The following is a 14,773-nucleotide window of genomic DNA, read 5'->3' as shown; positions in this document are numbered from 1 at the left end:
CTTAAGTGTGTAGACCCTACGGGTTCGGGAAGCATGCACACATGACCGAGACACTCTCCGGTCAATAGCCAACAACGGGGTCTGGATATCCATGTTGGTTCCCACATGTTCCAAGATGATCTCATCGGATGAACCACGATATCAAGGATTCACTTAATCTCGTATGCAATTCGCTTTGTCTATCGGTATGATACTTGTTGGAGATTCGACTGTTGGTATCCCCATACCTTGTTGAATCTCGTTACCGGCAAGTCTCTTTACTCGTTCTGTAGAACATCATCCCGTGGCTAACTCCTTAGTCACACTGAGCTCATTATGATGATGTTCTACCGAGTGGGCCCAGAGATACCTCTCTGTTCACACGGAGTGACAAATCCCGGTCTCGATTCGTGCCAACTCAACAGACACTTTCGGACATACCCGTAGTGCACCTTTATGGTTACCCAGTTACGTTGTGACATTTGATACACCCAAAGCACTCCTACGGCATCCGGGAGTTCCACAATCTCACGGTCTAAGGAAAAGATACTTGACATTAGAAAAGCTTTAGCATACGAACAACACGATCTAGTGCTATGCTTAGGATTGGATCTTGTCCATCACATCATTCTCTTAATGACGTGATCCCGTTATCAATGACATCCAATGTCCATGATCAGGAAACCATGATCATCCATTGATCAACGAGCTAGCCAACTAGAGGCTCACTAGGGACACATTATGGTCTATGTATTCCCACATATATTACGGTTTTCGGTTAATACACTTATAGCATTGAAAGTGCATGCTATGCCCCTAATCGACTTTTGGTGTTAATGACAACACATACATAGGAAACTAATCCTATTTGTTGAGTGTATCTCAGGATGGCAAGTACTTTAGTAGATTGGGAATTATGTGCCAAAGGTGGTCTGAGAAGATCGGGATTTATATGTCAAGAAGGCTCGGGATTGATAAAAGATGATGTAGACTATCCTTTTGAGTTTGCTATTCTTGAGTATAGGGATCCCGCACTATTAAGAGGGGATCAGAGGTTTTGCGATGAACTTGCTCATACCACGTCTTCACTATTCTGCTCAATACCACATATTCTCTACTCTGCTCCTATCTCAAAACAGGTCTATTGCCTCGGACTTCCGGCTCCCTCCGGACGTCCGAGTCAAGGGTCGGACGACCGACAGGCTCCGGAAATCCGGAGCTCTGCACCAGAAGAAATTGAGCTCTATAACTCGGATTTCCGGCTCCCTCCGGACATCCGAGGGCTGGACGACCGACCAGCTTCGGAAATTCGGAGCCCTGCACTAGAAGAACGTGAGCTCTATAACTCAGATTTCCGGCTCCCTCCGGACGTCCGAGGGCCGGACGTCCGTCCCCCTTCGGAAATCCCGAACCTCCCACCAGAAGAAGTTGAGTCGAATAACTCGGATTTCCGGCCTTCTCCGGACGTTCGGTCGCTGTTCAATTCACAGTATTTCCAGTCATATCTACAGCCCTCGGACGACCGACCCGTGTCGGACGTCCGACCCCTTGCGGACGCCCGGACTTCCGTAAACTGCCGGACGTCCGGACCCTGTGTGACTTAAAGTGTCCCCAACGACTCTTTTACACTCCCCACTATATATACCCCTCTCCCACTTCGTGAGAGGGTGTCCAACACAGCTAGAACACATCCAAGAACACCTTTCTTCTCACTCACCCTTGTCTACACCAAATCTTAGATCCCAAGAGCATTTGTGAGTCCCTTTGAGTGTTCTTCCAATCAAAAGATAGATCGTCTCCCTCTCCTCCTCCCCACCAAAGTGATTTGTGATTTGAGCAAGTTTTGAGCAATCCCCGTGATCTTGTTACTCTTGGAGGTTGGAGACTCCTAGGCGGTAGGAGTCTTCGAAGAGGAATCAAACCACTGTGATTTCCCCCGGAAAGTTTGTGAAGGTCTGGAAGCCACCTCAAGGCTTACCACTAGTGGTTGAGAAACGCCTTCGTGGAGTTATATCAAAGGGAGAATAGGGTGAGCCTTCGTGGTAACATCCACCCCTCTAACGGTGACGTAGCTTCCCTCCAAGGAAGTGAACATCGGGATACATCCTTGTCTCTCTTGGAGTTTCGGTTATTCCTAACCCTAACTCTCTACTTGTGTTAATCCTTATTACGTACTTGTATTTGATTATTGTTTACCGCTTGCCCTACTTCACTCTAAATAGCTTACTCCTTGTCGTAGCAATTATTAGGCCTACACTCATATTCCGCACTTTTGCCTAAAATTGCTAAGTAATTATTAAAATTTGGAACTGTACTTATTCACCCCCCCTCTAGGTCCATCTCGATCCTTTTCAATTGGTATCAGAGCCTCGTGCTCTATTCTTGTGGCTTAACCACCCTAGAGCGAGATGGACGGGGTTCCAGCTACGGTAGCTCCAGTGCAGAGGGACGGGACTTCCACGGAAGTCAAGTCTTTCACCTTTGAGGACCTGGAACGGGCCCTTGCCAAGCAAAAAGAGGAGCATGATGCTTCTCTTGAGGCCATGGTCCAAATGAGACTGGCATCACTAACCACGGGGACAACCACGTCCCCGAGGGCCTCAGGGCCACATGTGCACGGTTCTTCATTTGGCCAACAACCTCCGGAAAGGAACCAAACCAGTGTTCCATGGCTTTATGCTAGATCTCAAATTGAGAAACCTAAGTACAATCCTGGAGGAAAACCTCCCTTGCTTGATGACAATTCCGATTTTGCTTTGTGGAGAGTTGGTATGCAGGATCATCTTTGGTACGCCAATGATGAGATGTTGGACATCCTCGAGCATGGGTACAATCCTGTAGATCCAAGGTGCCTCACTCCGAGAGAAACTTATGACAAGCATCTCAATGACACTGCAATCATGTGCATAAGAAAAGGAATGAATGACAAGCAACAGAGACCTTACATTCACATCACAAGTGCCAAGGAACTGTGGGATAGCATTATAAGGACCAAGACCGGTACCTCCACTCTTCGGCTTGCTCAATATGAAATTGCCAAGGGGCAATTATAGAATTTCTGTATGGAAAAGGGTGAATCTCCCAAGCAGCTAGTAGAACGGCACATGACTCTCGCCGCAGACATTGAGTCGTGTGACTGTGACAAGACGCAAGATGGTTTCAATCTGACCAAGAGATTTCTCGTGGACAAGTTACTTCATGCTCTTGCTCCGTATCACCATCAAATGGTATGGGACATGAGGCAGCACCATGGGTTCACAGAAATGACTCCAGATGACATCATATCCACTTTTCAATTATTTGAAGAGTCAAAGGCAAATGCAACAAAGCACCTTGCCATGCATCACACTTCAACATCAAAGATCAATCTTGCTTTGAAAGCCAAGCATGAATGTGACGAAGAAGAAAGTGAAGAAGAAGAGGGTGATGATGACTGCGAAGATGGTGATGATGTTGACTCTTATGAAAGCCCATCTTATGAGGACATTGCTCTCTTTGTAAAGAAGTTCAGTGCAGGAAAATTCAAGGGAAGATTCCCAAAGAAGAAGGTAAGGAAATGCTACAACTGTGAGGAAACCAACCACTTCTCCAATGACTGCCCTTATGAGAAGAGAGAAGACAAACCAAGGTTTCCAAAGACCTTTGTAAAGAAGAAGTTGCCAAACTCTATGAACTCCAAGCTCAAGAGGACAGATGGAAGAGCAATGGTTGCACAAGAAGAATCAGATCCAGAAGATGTTGGTGGGGTTGCCGGAGTAGCTTAGGATACACAAAACACCTTGAGGCTAGTCAACAAAAGTGGTGATGTTGTTCACCACAACTATATGAAGGACTACAAGGGCAACGCTCACAAATGTTTGATGGCAAAGACTGCCATGGGAGATGAGGAAGACCAAAGCTCTCATGATAAGGTTAAGGTAACTCCACGGTTAAACTCCTTCAGTCTAGCTTCTACCCCATCTGATGAGTATCTTGATGCGGAAGATCACTATGAGGATAATGACTTAGATCATCCCATGTTTGCTAAAATAAACAAATTTATGTGCTCTCTTAAAGGAAAGAAGCTCACTACGTTTCGCATACTTATGGAAATGGTGAGTAAGCACACCAATACCATCAAGGAACTCGAAACCCTCGTCACTGAGGAGAAGGAAAGAAATGAAATCCTTGAGCAGAAAGTCCTGTATGAGGAAGCACAAATTGATGCATTATGCTCAAAAGTAGGTGAAAACCTTGATAAACATGCTAATGATCTTGCCTCCTTGAAAAAGGCTGAATCTGTGTGCAAAGAGTTACTAAATGATAAAAGCCGACTAGTGAACTCTCATGCTTCCCTTTCTAAGGATTGTGAGCGTCTATCCTTGTCTCTCAAAGACAAGGAAGAGAAACTCACTGTTCTTACAAAAAGCTTTGAGGCACTCAAGGTTACTTATCTTGACACTTTAGCTAAGGCCTACTCCTCACCTATTATTAATGTTGATACCTGCACTACTAACTCTAGTAGTGAAGTGACATCTATCCTTGAGGAAAACTGTTCGCTAAAGGCACAGCTAGACAAAGGTCTCATGACATGTGCACAAGGACAAAAGACTCTCAATGAGATCTTAAGTCGACACAATGGAGGCCTTGCCAAGGAAGGGCTCGGGTTCAACCGAAGCACCGCCAAGAAAAGTGCATCTCCTCTCAAGTGTACCACTCCGCTTAAAGAAATATTTGTACGAGAGGGACACAAGGAGAAAGGTAAGGTTGTGAGTGGGTTGGCCATTAGGGGTTCGCCTACTCACAACAAGACAACTGAATTCATGCCTCCATCCTATGTACTACGCAAATCAAAGGAAGGAGAGGTTTATGCTAAATTCGTTGGTCCCCGTAATGAATTCCGATTTTATGCTATTTGGGTCCCTAAGACTCTTGTAACTAATGTGAAAGGCCCCATGACGAAATGGGTACCTCAAACCAAGTCTTAATTCGTTGCAGGCTGTTTTCTCCGGAGGAGCCAAATGGGTAATCGACAATGGATGCACCAATCATATGACCGGAGATAGTGACTTGCTCTATGATTTCATGCAAGCCATTCGACCATACATGAGCATTGTATTTGGTGGAGGGTCGAAAGGGCAGGTAATCGGGTTGGGCAAGGTGGCAATCACTAATGACATGTCTATTGCAAATGTCATGCTTGTCCAATCTCTTCAATACCATTTACTTTCAGTTCGCCAATTGGCTTCCGTTGGTTATGACACATTATTTGGACTAACGGATGTGAAAGTCTTTAAGAGAGACACTGTCGAAGTTGCCTTTGTTGGAGAGTTGGATGGCAACCTTTACACGGTTGATTTCTCGAAAGAGAGAACCTTCCATACAACTTGTCTAATGGCCAAGGCCGACATGGGATGGTTGTGGCATCGCCGGCTCGCCCATGTCGGTATGAGAAATCTTCAAAATCTCTTAAACGGCAATCACATCCTTGGACTAACAAATGTATCTTTTAAGAAAGATCGTGTGTGCAGTGCATGCATAGCTGGGAAACAACATCAATCAAAACATCCACCCAAGAACATTGTATCCACTTCGAGGCCGTTAGAGCTCCTTCATGTGGATCTGTTTGGGCCTCCTTCATGGGCAAGTCTTGGAGGGAAAAAGTATGGGCTAGTCATTGTTGATGATTACTCAAGATATACATGGGTGTTCTTTCTCAAGTCCAAGGACGAGACGAAGATCACCTTCATTGATTTTGCAAAACAAGCCCAGCAGAAGTTTGACAAGGACATCAAGGCAATAAGAAGTGATAATGGCTCTGAGTTCAAGAACTACACCCTAGAAGAATTTCTTAGTGATGAGGGAATTGAACATCAGTACTCCGCACCTTACACCCCTCAGCAAAATGGTGTGGCAGAGAGGAAGAATCGGACACTTGTGGAAATGGCAAGTTCCATATTAGACGAATACAAGTCACCACATAGTTTTTGGGCTGAGGCCGTCAACACAGCATGTCATGCAACAAACCGGCTCTTCCTTCGATCAATATTGGAGAAGACTCCATATGAGCTCCTAACTGGGAACAAGCCCAATGTTAAGTACTTTCGTGTGTTTGGATGCAAGTGTTTCATCCTCAACAAACGGGAACGGTTAGGAAAATTTCAATCCAAAACAACTGAAGGGATTTTTGTTGGCTATGGATCAAACTCTCACGCCTACAGAGTCTACAACAAATCCACTGGATGTGTTATAGAAACCTGTGACGTGATGTTTGATGAATTTAACCGCTCCCATGGGGAGCAAGTTGATCTAAATGATGCAGGTGAAGAAGAATCCTCACAAGATATCTTAAACATGGGTGTAGGTGCACTTCTTCCCATGGAACAAAGACCCCATGATGATGATGAAGATGATGAGAGTATTTCTCATCCTCAAGACAGTTCACTGCCCATACCTCCACAAAATACTAGCACACATATCATGCTAGTTGCTCAGGATCAAGTGGGAGAACATGTCTCTCACTCTGATCACACTCAAGAACAAGTTGATCTTCCAGAGCTAGACCAAAGTATGGGTATGTTTGATGATGAACCTCAACAGGTGCAACGCGAAGAGGAATATCTTCCTCCGCACATAAATGATCCATATGTTGAGGACGTTGATGATGGAAACGAAGTCGAACCTCATGAAACCCTGACCTCCATCATGCCACGTGTGGCCGGTCGTGTTGATATTGATCAAATCCTCACCGGCGTGTCGGAAGGTAGAGTGACTCGTAAACAATTAACAAACTTTTGTGCTCACTTTTCGTTTGTCTCTAGTACCGTGCCACACAGGGTTCAGGATGCATTGTGTGACAATGACTGGCTCCTTGCTATGCAAGAGGAGTTAAACAGTTTTACACACAACGAAGTATGGTCATTAGTAGAACGACCAACTGAGGAACATAATGTCATTGGAACTAAATGGATTTTCAAGAACAAGGAAGATGAGAATGGGATTGTCCTACGCAACAAGGCAAGGTTAGTAGCACAGGGGTACTCCCAAGTTGAAGGTTTGGACTTTGGTGAAACTTTCGCCCCTATTGCTCGTCTTGAATCCATTCGCATTTTATTGGCCTATGCTGCTTTCAATGGTTTTACTTTGCATCAAATGGATGTGAAAAGTGCTTTTCTTAACGGTCCTCTACAAGAAGAGGTATATGTATCACAACCACCTGGGTTTGTTGACCCTCACCACAAAGACCATGTATACAAACTTCACAAGGCTCTGTATGGCCTCAAACAAGCACCCCGTGCTTGGTACGATCATCTTAAGAAGTTCCTACTCGATGATGGCTTTGTGGTGGGGGTGATCGATCCCACTCTTTTTACTAAGAGGGAAATGGTGACTTGATCTTATGCCAAATCTATGTAGATGACATCATTTTTGGTTCTCCTAACATCCATTTATGCAAGAAGTTTGCGGCCTCCATGACCAAGACCTTTGAGATGTCACTCAACACGGACTTGAAGTTCTTTCTTGGGTTTCAAATACAACAATTTCAAGAAGGGATTTTCTTGTCTCAAACTAAGTATCTCAAGGACATTCTTGAAAAATTTGATATGACGAATGCTAAACCTATGAAGACACCCATGGCCACATACGTAGTTCTAAATGAAGACACCAACGGTATTCCTTTTGACCCATCTACTTACCGCTCCATGATTGGTTCGCTACTTTATCTTTGCGCATCTAGACCAGACATCATGTTAAGTGTAGGCATATGTGCTATATTTCAAGCTTCCCCTAGGGAAAGCCATCATACGGCGGTTAAGCATATTCTTAGATACCTTGTTCACACCCCAAAGTTAGGCTTATGGTACCCTAAGGATGCAAAGTTCGATCTTATTGGGTACTCCGATGCGGATTGGGCCGGTGACAAAGTGGGACGGAAATCCACTTCCGGTGCATGTCAGTTTCTTGGACGCTCCTTGGTAAGTTGGTCCTCGAAAAAGCAGAACTATGATTCTCTCTCCATGGCCGAGGCCGAATATATTGCAGCCGCAAGTTGTGCAACCCAACTGCTATGGATGAGGCAAACACTACAGGATTATGGTATCACGTATCGACACGTTCCTCTTCTCTGTGATAATGAAAGTGCCATAAAGATCTCCGAGAACCCCATTGATCACCCTCGCACAAAACATATTGATATTAGGTATCATTTCTTGAGAGACCATGTGCAAAATGGTGACATTGATATTACCCATGTGGGTACCGACATGCAGCTAGCTGACATTTTCACCAAGCCACTTAGCGTAGCTAGGTTCTGTCAACTTAGGCGTGAACTTGGTATCTTGGAGCTTGACAACATAACTTGAAACCTTGCACACATACACACACTCACATTATGTTTGTGTCTTGATGTGGGCATGCATTTAGGGGGAGTGAGTCTTAATTTTCTGTTTTTGAGCTTACAAAGTACGCATAAATCAATTTCTGTCCACAAGTAGTATATGTAATGCTTGTAGGCAACTATGCTCGTACTTTTTGTGAGAAACCATGAAAAATCATCATCTCATCATCAAAAATTCCAGAATCAGCCTCTGCCTCCTCCTCTCTCTCGGTCGTCCGACGTGTCTCGGACGTCCGGCGGCAAATCTCATTCCGGTCGTCCGACCAGTGTCGGTCGTCCGACGCCTGTCGGACGTCCGACCAGTGTCGGTCGTCCGACGCCTGTCGGACGTCCGACGCATCGGGGCCTATAAATAGCTGGGCGCGGGGCTGGGCTTTGCCCTAGCCCTCACGCGTCCCCTTTTTCCCCTGCCGCCGCCGCCAGCTCCAGTGCGCTCGCCAGCGCCGCCACTCTCGAGATCTGCCCGATCTCCTCCGTGGATCCTTCTCTTCTTCCTCTTCTTCCTCCGCGGGATCCGTCTACAGGTATCTCCTCCGTTCCCCTCGCGTTTGGTTCCCTCTCTCCCAAGTCCACGTGTTCGTTCCTATGGTTTGACCATGTTCGTTCCTCATTTGGGGTTTCCATCCGTGTAGGTTGTTGTGCACCATGCCCAAGGTCAAGCACGCTGCACGGAAGAACGTTGCTGGCTCATCCTCTCGCACCCCTACTAGCACGGGGTCAGACTCGGAAGGGCCACGTCGTCCCTTCAAACGGACTGCCCGGCGTTCTCCGTCTCCACAGCTCCCCTCGCCGTCTGATGGTGATGACTCCGACTTCGAGGATGAGCTTTCCGCCGAGGACCTTGCTGGCCAACCCGCCGATCGGAGGTCCAAGCCAAAGCCCGGGACTCGCAGGGCGTCCTATATGCCACCACCTCCTCCTGCTCAGCCCGCAGGTGAAGCTCGTCGCATCTCACTAGAACCCCCTGCTACCTTAGGTCATGCAATCACGAACTTCACCACACTTGCCAAGTCTTCATACCTCACTTTCCACCGCGACATTGATCCATTCGCTGTCGTACGTGACTCTACGGACTCACGTTTCCGCACACACGTCCAAGCGGACATTTTTACTACAATCATAGTTCCTAAGGGTCTCTCTGTTCATCTCTACATAGATCTTGAGCATATTCGCATGCACCCGGCGAAATACCCGGGTGCCATTGAGCTTATTGAGGCATCGGGGCTTGCCGCCTCGTTTGCTTTTCATCGCGATTTTAATGCTGCTGCCATTCACCAGTTCTATGCCACATGCTTCTTTGCTCCAAACCACACGGTTAGCTGGATCACCTCTGACGTTCGCTTCACAGCTTCTTATGATACATTTGTTGCCGCACTTGGTTTCCCCAACTCTGGCTTCAAAATACATAGGAATGATCCTAACCATGCACCTAAGTCCATTGAGGCGTGTGGGTATCTTCTTAAACCACTCAGTGAGCTTGATGCGGATGAACGCATGAAGGATCTTAACCAGGTATCCATCTGGCGCTCACCTTACTTAATCATCTTTCAGTGTCTCATCCGCACCATCTATCCCAAGATGGGTGATAAGGGCTCTTGAAGTGGCTACTGTATTGACATCATGTCTCACTTGTACGAGCACCCCAAGAGCAAAATTAATGTGCCCCACTTTCTATGGCATGATATTCGGCTTGTTAGCTTTCAATACAAGTGAGCCTTTCTTCATGCCCCCCTCATCGAGGCTCTTATTAATCATGTTGCTGATTTCTCTGTTGCTGTCACTCACACACATCGCAAGTGGGTCATTCCCGCTCACATGGCGGATAACTATGCTCCCAAGAAAGCCCCATCCTCCACATCCACTCGCCGCACTGCTACCCGGTCAGCCACCCCCTCATCTAGCTCCGCTCCTCTCGGTCGCATTGCCAAATTCCTGGGCAAGGCACATTCTGCTATGATGAAGGCCTTCTCTTTCTAGTGTGGTCAAACCCATGATGTGGTTTCTCGCCTAGTCTCCTCCAAGAATGCCCTCAAGGATCGTCTGAGAGCCTCGGGCGCTCTTGATGTGAGTGATGATGAGGGCCCTCCTGCTGCTCCTCCTTCTGACTTTGGCTTCCCATCTGGTCTTGAGTGGGCTGATTTCCTTGACGAGGCTGGTGGCAGTGGCTTGCCTGACGATGATGATGATGATGCTGCTGATGATCTCTAAGCATGGTTGATGTTGTTGGTGCCTCCCTTTTTGGTACTTGGTGCCAAAGCGGGAGTAATGTATCGTAGTTTTTAGTCTTTGGAGATTTAATGTAATGGATAAACTCATGTATGGCTACTTATGAATGATTGTGATTGCTATGGATTGTTATGATATCATCATAGACTATTATGTTTTGCTCCACTACTTCTATGATGATCTATTGTCTTTCTATTATGATCTATTATCTTTACATGATGATCCATTATATGTTCGATAAACACATTAAAAGGGAGCTCTGATATTTTATCATGCACATACTAAGGGGGAGCTCCGTACTAAATATCTCCTAGGCTATAATGTATATTAAATCTTTTTGAGACCTATGTATATGTTGTCATCAACTACCAAAAAGGGGGAGATTGAAAGTGCATGCTATGCCCCTAATCGACTTTTTGTGTTAATGACAACACATACATAGGAAACTAATCCTATTTGTTGAGTGTATCTCAGGATGGCAAGTACTTTAGTAGATTGAGAATTATGTGCCAAAGGTGGTCTGAGAAGATCGGGATTTATATGTCAAGAAGGCTCGGGATTGATAAAAGATGATGTAGACTATCTTTTTGAGTTTACTATTCTTGAGTATAGGGATCCTGCACTATTAAGAGGGGATCACAGGTTTTGCGATGAACTTGCTCATACCACATCTTCACTATTCTGCTCAATACCACATATTCTCTACTCTGCTTCTATCTCAAAACAGGTCTATTGCCTCGGACTTCCGGCTCCCTCCGGACGTCCGAGGGCCGGTCAAGGGTCGGACGACCGAAAGGCTCCGGAAATCCGGAGCTCTGCACCAGAAGAAATTGAGCTCTATAACTCGAATTTCCGGCTCCCTCCGGACATCCGAGGGCCGGACGACCGACCAGCTTCGGAAATCCGGAGCCCTGCACTAGAAGAATGTGAGCTCTATAAGTCGGATTTCCGGCTCTCTCCGGACGTCCGAGGGCCAGACGTCCGTCCCCCTTTGGAAATCCGGAACCTCCCACCAGAAGAAGTTGAGTCGAATAACTCAGATTTCTGGCTTTCTCCAGACGTTCGGTCGCTGTTCAATTCACAGAGTTTCCAGTCATATCTACAGCCCTCGGACGACCGACCCCTGTTAGACGTCCGACCCCTCGCGGGCGCCCGGACTTCCGTAAACTGCCGGACGTCCGGACCCTGTGTGACTTAAAGTGTCCCCAACGGTTGTTTTACACTCCCCACTTTATATACCCCTCTCCCACTTCGTGAGAGGGTGTCCAACACAGCTAGAACACATCCAAGAACACCTTTCTTCTCACTCACTCTTGTCTACACCAAATCTTAGATCCCAAGAGCATTTGTGAGTCCCTTTGAGTGTTGTTCCAATCAAAAGATAGATCGTCTCCCTCTCCTCCTCCCCACCAAAGTGATTTGTGATTTGAGCAATCCCCGTGATCTTGTTACTCTTGGAGGTTGGAGACTCCTAGGCGGTAGGAGTCTTCGGAGAGGAATCAAACCACTGTGATTTCCCCCGGAAAGTTTGTGAAGGTTTGGAAGCCAGCTCAAGGCTTACCACTAGTGGTTGAGAAACGCCTTCGTGGAGTTATATCAAAGGGAGAATAGGGTGAGCCTTCATGGCGTTGGTGTGCCTTCGTGGTAACATCCGCCCCTCTAACGGTGACGTAGCTTCCCTCCAGGGAAGTGAACATCGGGATACATCCTTGTCTCTCTTGGAGTTTCGGTTATTCCTAACCCTAACTCTCTACTTGTGTTAATCCTTATTACGTACTTGTATTTGATTATTGTTTACCGCTTGCCTTACTTCACTTTAAATAGCTTACTCCTTGTCATAGCAATTATTAGGCCTACACTCATATTCCGCATGTTTGCCTAAAATTGCTAAGTAATTATTAAAATTTGGAACTGTACCTATTCACCCCCCCCCTCTAGGTCCATCTCGATCCTTTTCAAGCATGAATAATAGACAATTATCATGAACTAAAAATATAATAATAACCATTTTATTATTGCCTCTAGGGCATATTTCCAACACAACTTGGGATTCTGAGTTGAATATGATATCAAATCCGGTGAATTGATCAACAATTGGGAATTCTGAGTCCCGCCGGTATCTCAAATACGTGGTTAACATTTTTCTATTTTTTTCAAATGCTTGATTACCATTTTTTCAAATACACCTTTAACTTTTTCAGAATACAAGTTTAACATATTTTAATACATCGTCAACATTGTTTCTATAGATATTTTTTAAACATTTTTCAAATGCTTGACTTATATTTTTCAAATACAAGGTAAACATTTTTTGAATACATGGTCAATTTTTTTTATAAATTTTAAACATTTTTAAAATACTTGAGTACCATTTTTAGAATACAACATTAATATTTTTTAATAAATCTTCAACATTTCTTTTGTAAATTTTAAACATATTTGGAATGCTTTCTTAACATTTCCAAATACAATATCAACAATTTTTTAATACATGGTCAACATTTTTTCTATAATTTCTAAATTATATTTGAATGCTTGATTTTTTTTCAAATACCACATTAACATTTTTTAATACATGATCAACATTGTTTTTATACACATTTAACATTTTTCAAATGCTTTATTAACATTTTTCACATGGTTGTTCAACATTTATTTCAAATGATTGATTAACTATTTAAAAAAATACATTTCTTAATATATGGTCAACAACTTTTTATACATATTTAACATTTTTCAAATGCTTGATTAACATTTTCCACATACTTGTTCAACATATTTTTAAATGTTTGATTAACATTTTCAAGTACAATATTAACCTTTTTTAATACATGGATACCATTTAACATTTTTCAATTGATTGATTAACATTTTTCACATATTTGTTCAACGTCTTTTCAAGCTTGACTAACCTTTCTAAAATACATGATCAATTTTTTTCATACACGTTGTATTTTTGCATATACATTTTTTGTACGTGATATTTTTTATACACATTTAACATATTACAAATGCTTGATTAACATGCAACACCCTATTTGATCCGGGACCCCAAGGACAAGTGGGTTTTCCTCTCGCGGTTGCACCCCTAGCCACCGGTAGAGAGATAATCTTCGAGCGCCATCCTTCAGTGGCTCCCCTCCACCGGCGACTTGGTCATCGATGGTGAGGGAAGTCGTTAGATCCACATGTGTGGATCATTTTTAGTCCTCGTAGTCTAGATTTTTTTAGGTTGTTCATCGTCTTCTCTTCGATGCCGATGATGACGACGCCCAATAAAGATTAATCGGATCTTTCCATGACGAGGCCATCGATCCTATGGTTGGAGATGAATTTGGAAACTAGTCTTTTCAAGCAAGGATGATGCGACGACAATGGTATTGTAATGCCCCAAGTGTGTAACCTTCCCTTTTTGGAACCTTCTTCATGTGGGTCCAACTTGTCATGGTCATGAGAGTTATCTATGCTTATGATTTCATGTGATGTCACCTTGTTATTTCTTCCTTTGCATGCATGCATTCCATATCATTCCATGTGTCATGTGTTGTTGCTTTGTGGTCATATGATTTCATGTGACATCTTGTGTGATATGTGGTTTTGGAATGTGTGGTGTGGTGCAACTCTAGTAGGTTGCGTGTGATAGTAGGAATAGCCTTGTGGACTGCAAAGCCTTTAAAACTCTCTCCCTCCTACTTATCTCAAGCCCAAATATATTTGCTTCTTCTCTGTTTTACAAATGTCCAGGGTTTTGCATTTTTTGTGGTGAAATTGTAGAGGTGAAGTTGCTGCTTTAATCCTTATTTGCAAGGTGCAAATATTTCCAAAATAGCCGATATTAATGTTGCTTTGAAAATATTTAAATTCCCCAAATACTCCTTTTCTATTTTTCTTAAATAGGTCATGATTTATCATGACCAGGGGTATTTTTTGTTTTGTTTTTATCCCCAGTAGATTTTGTTGTGCTTTATTTCTTCTCTGGCTTTTCCTATAAATAGAAAAAGGCCCAGGGATTTGTTTTTCTCCTATGTTGCGCCACCTGGTGGGCTCCCTCCCTCCTGGCGGCCCAGTTCCCCTCTCCCCACGCTAAGCCCAGCTCCACGTCCCTCCTTCCACCTCCTGACGTCGTTCACCCCTCTGCTTGCTTTCCGTCCTGCATCAGAGAGAAGGAGCAAGCCGCCGTGAGGCACAGAC

This window comes from Hordeum vulgare, chromosome 4H, assembly GCF_904849725.1.
Source record: "Hordeum vulgare subsp. vulgare chromosome 4H, MorexV3_pseudomolecules_assembly, whole genome shotgun sequence".
In the NCBI taxonomy this organism is placed as follows: domain Eukaryota; kingdom Viridiplantae; phylum Streptophyta; class Magnoliopsida; order Poales; family Poaceae; genus Hordeum; species Hordeum vulgare.
Note: the sequence above shows the minus strand (reverse complement) of the source record.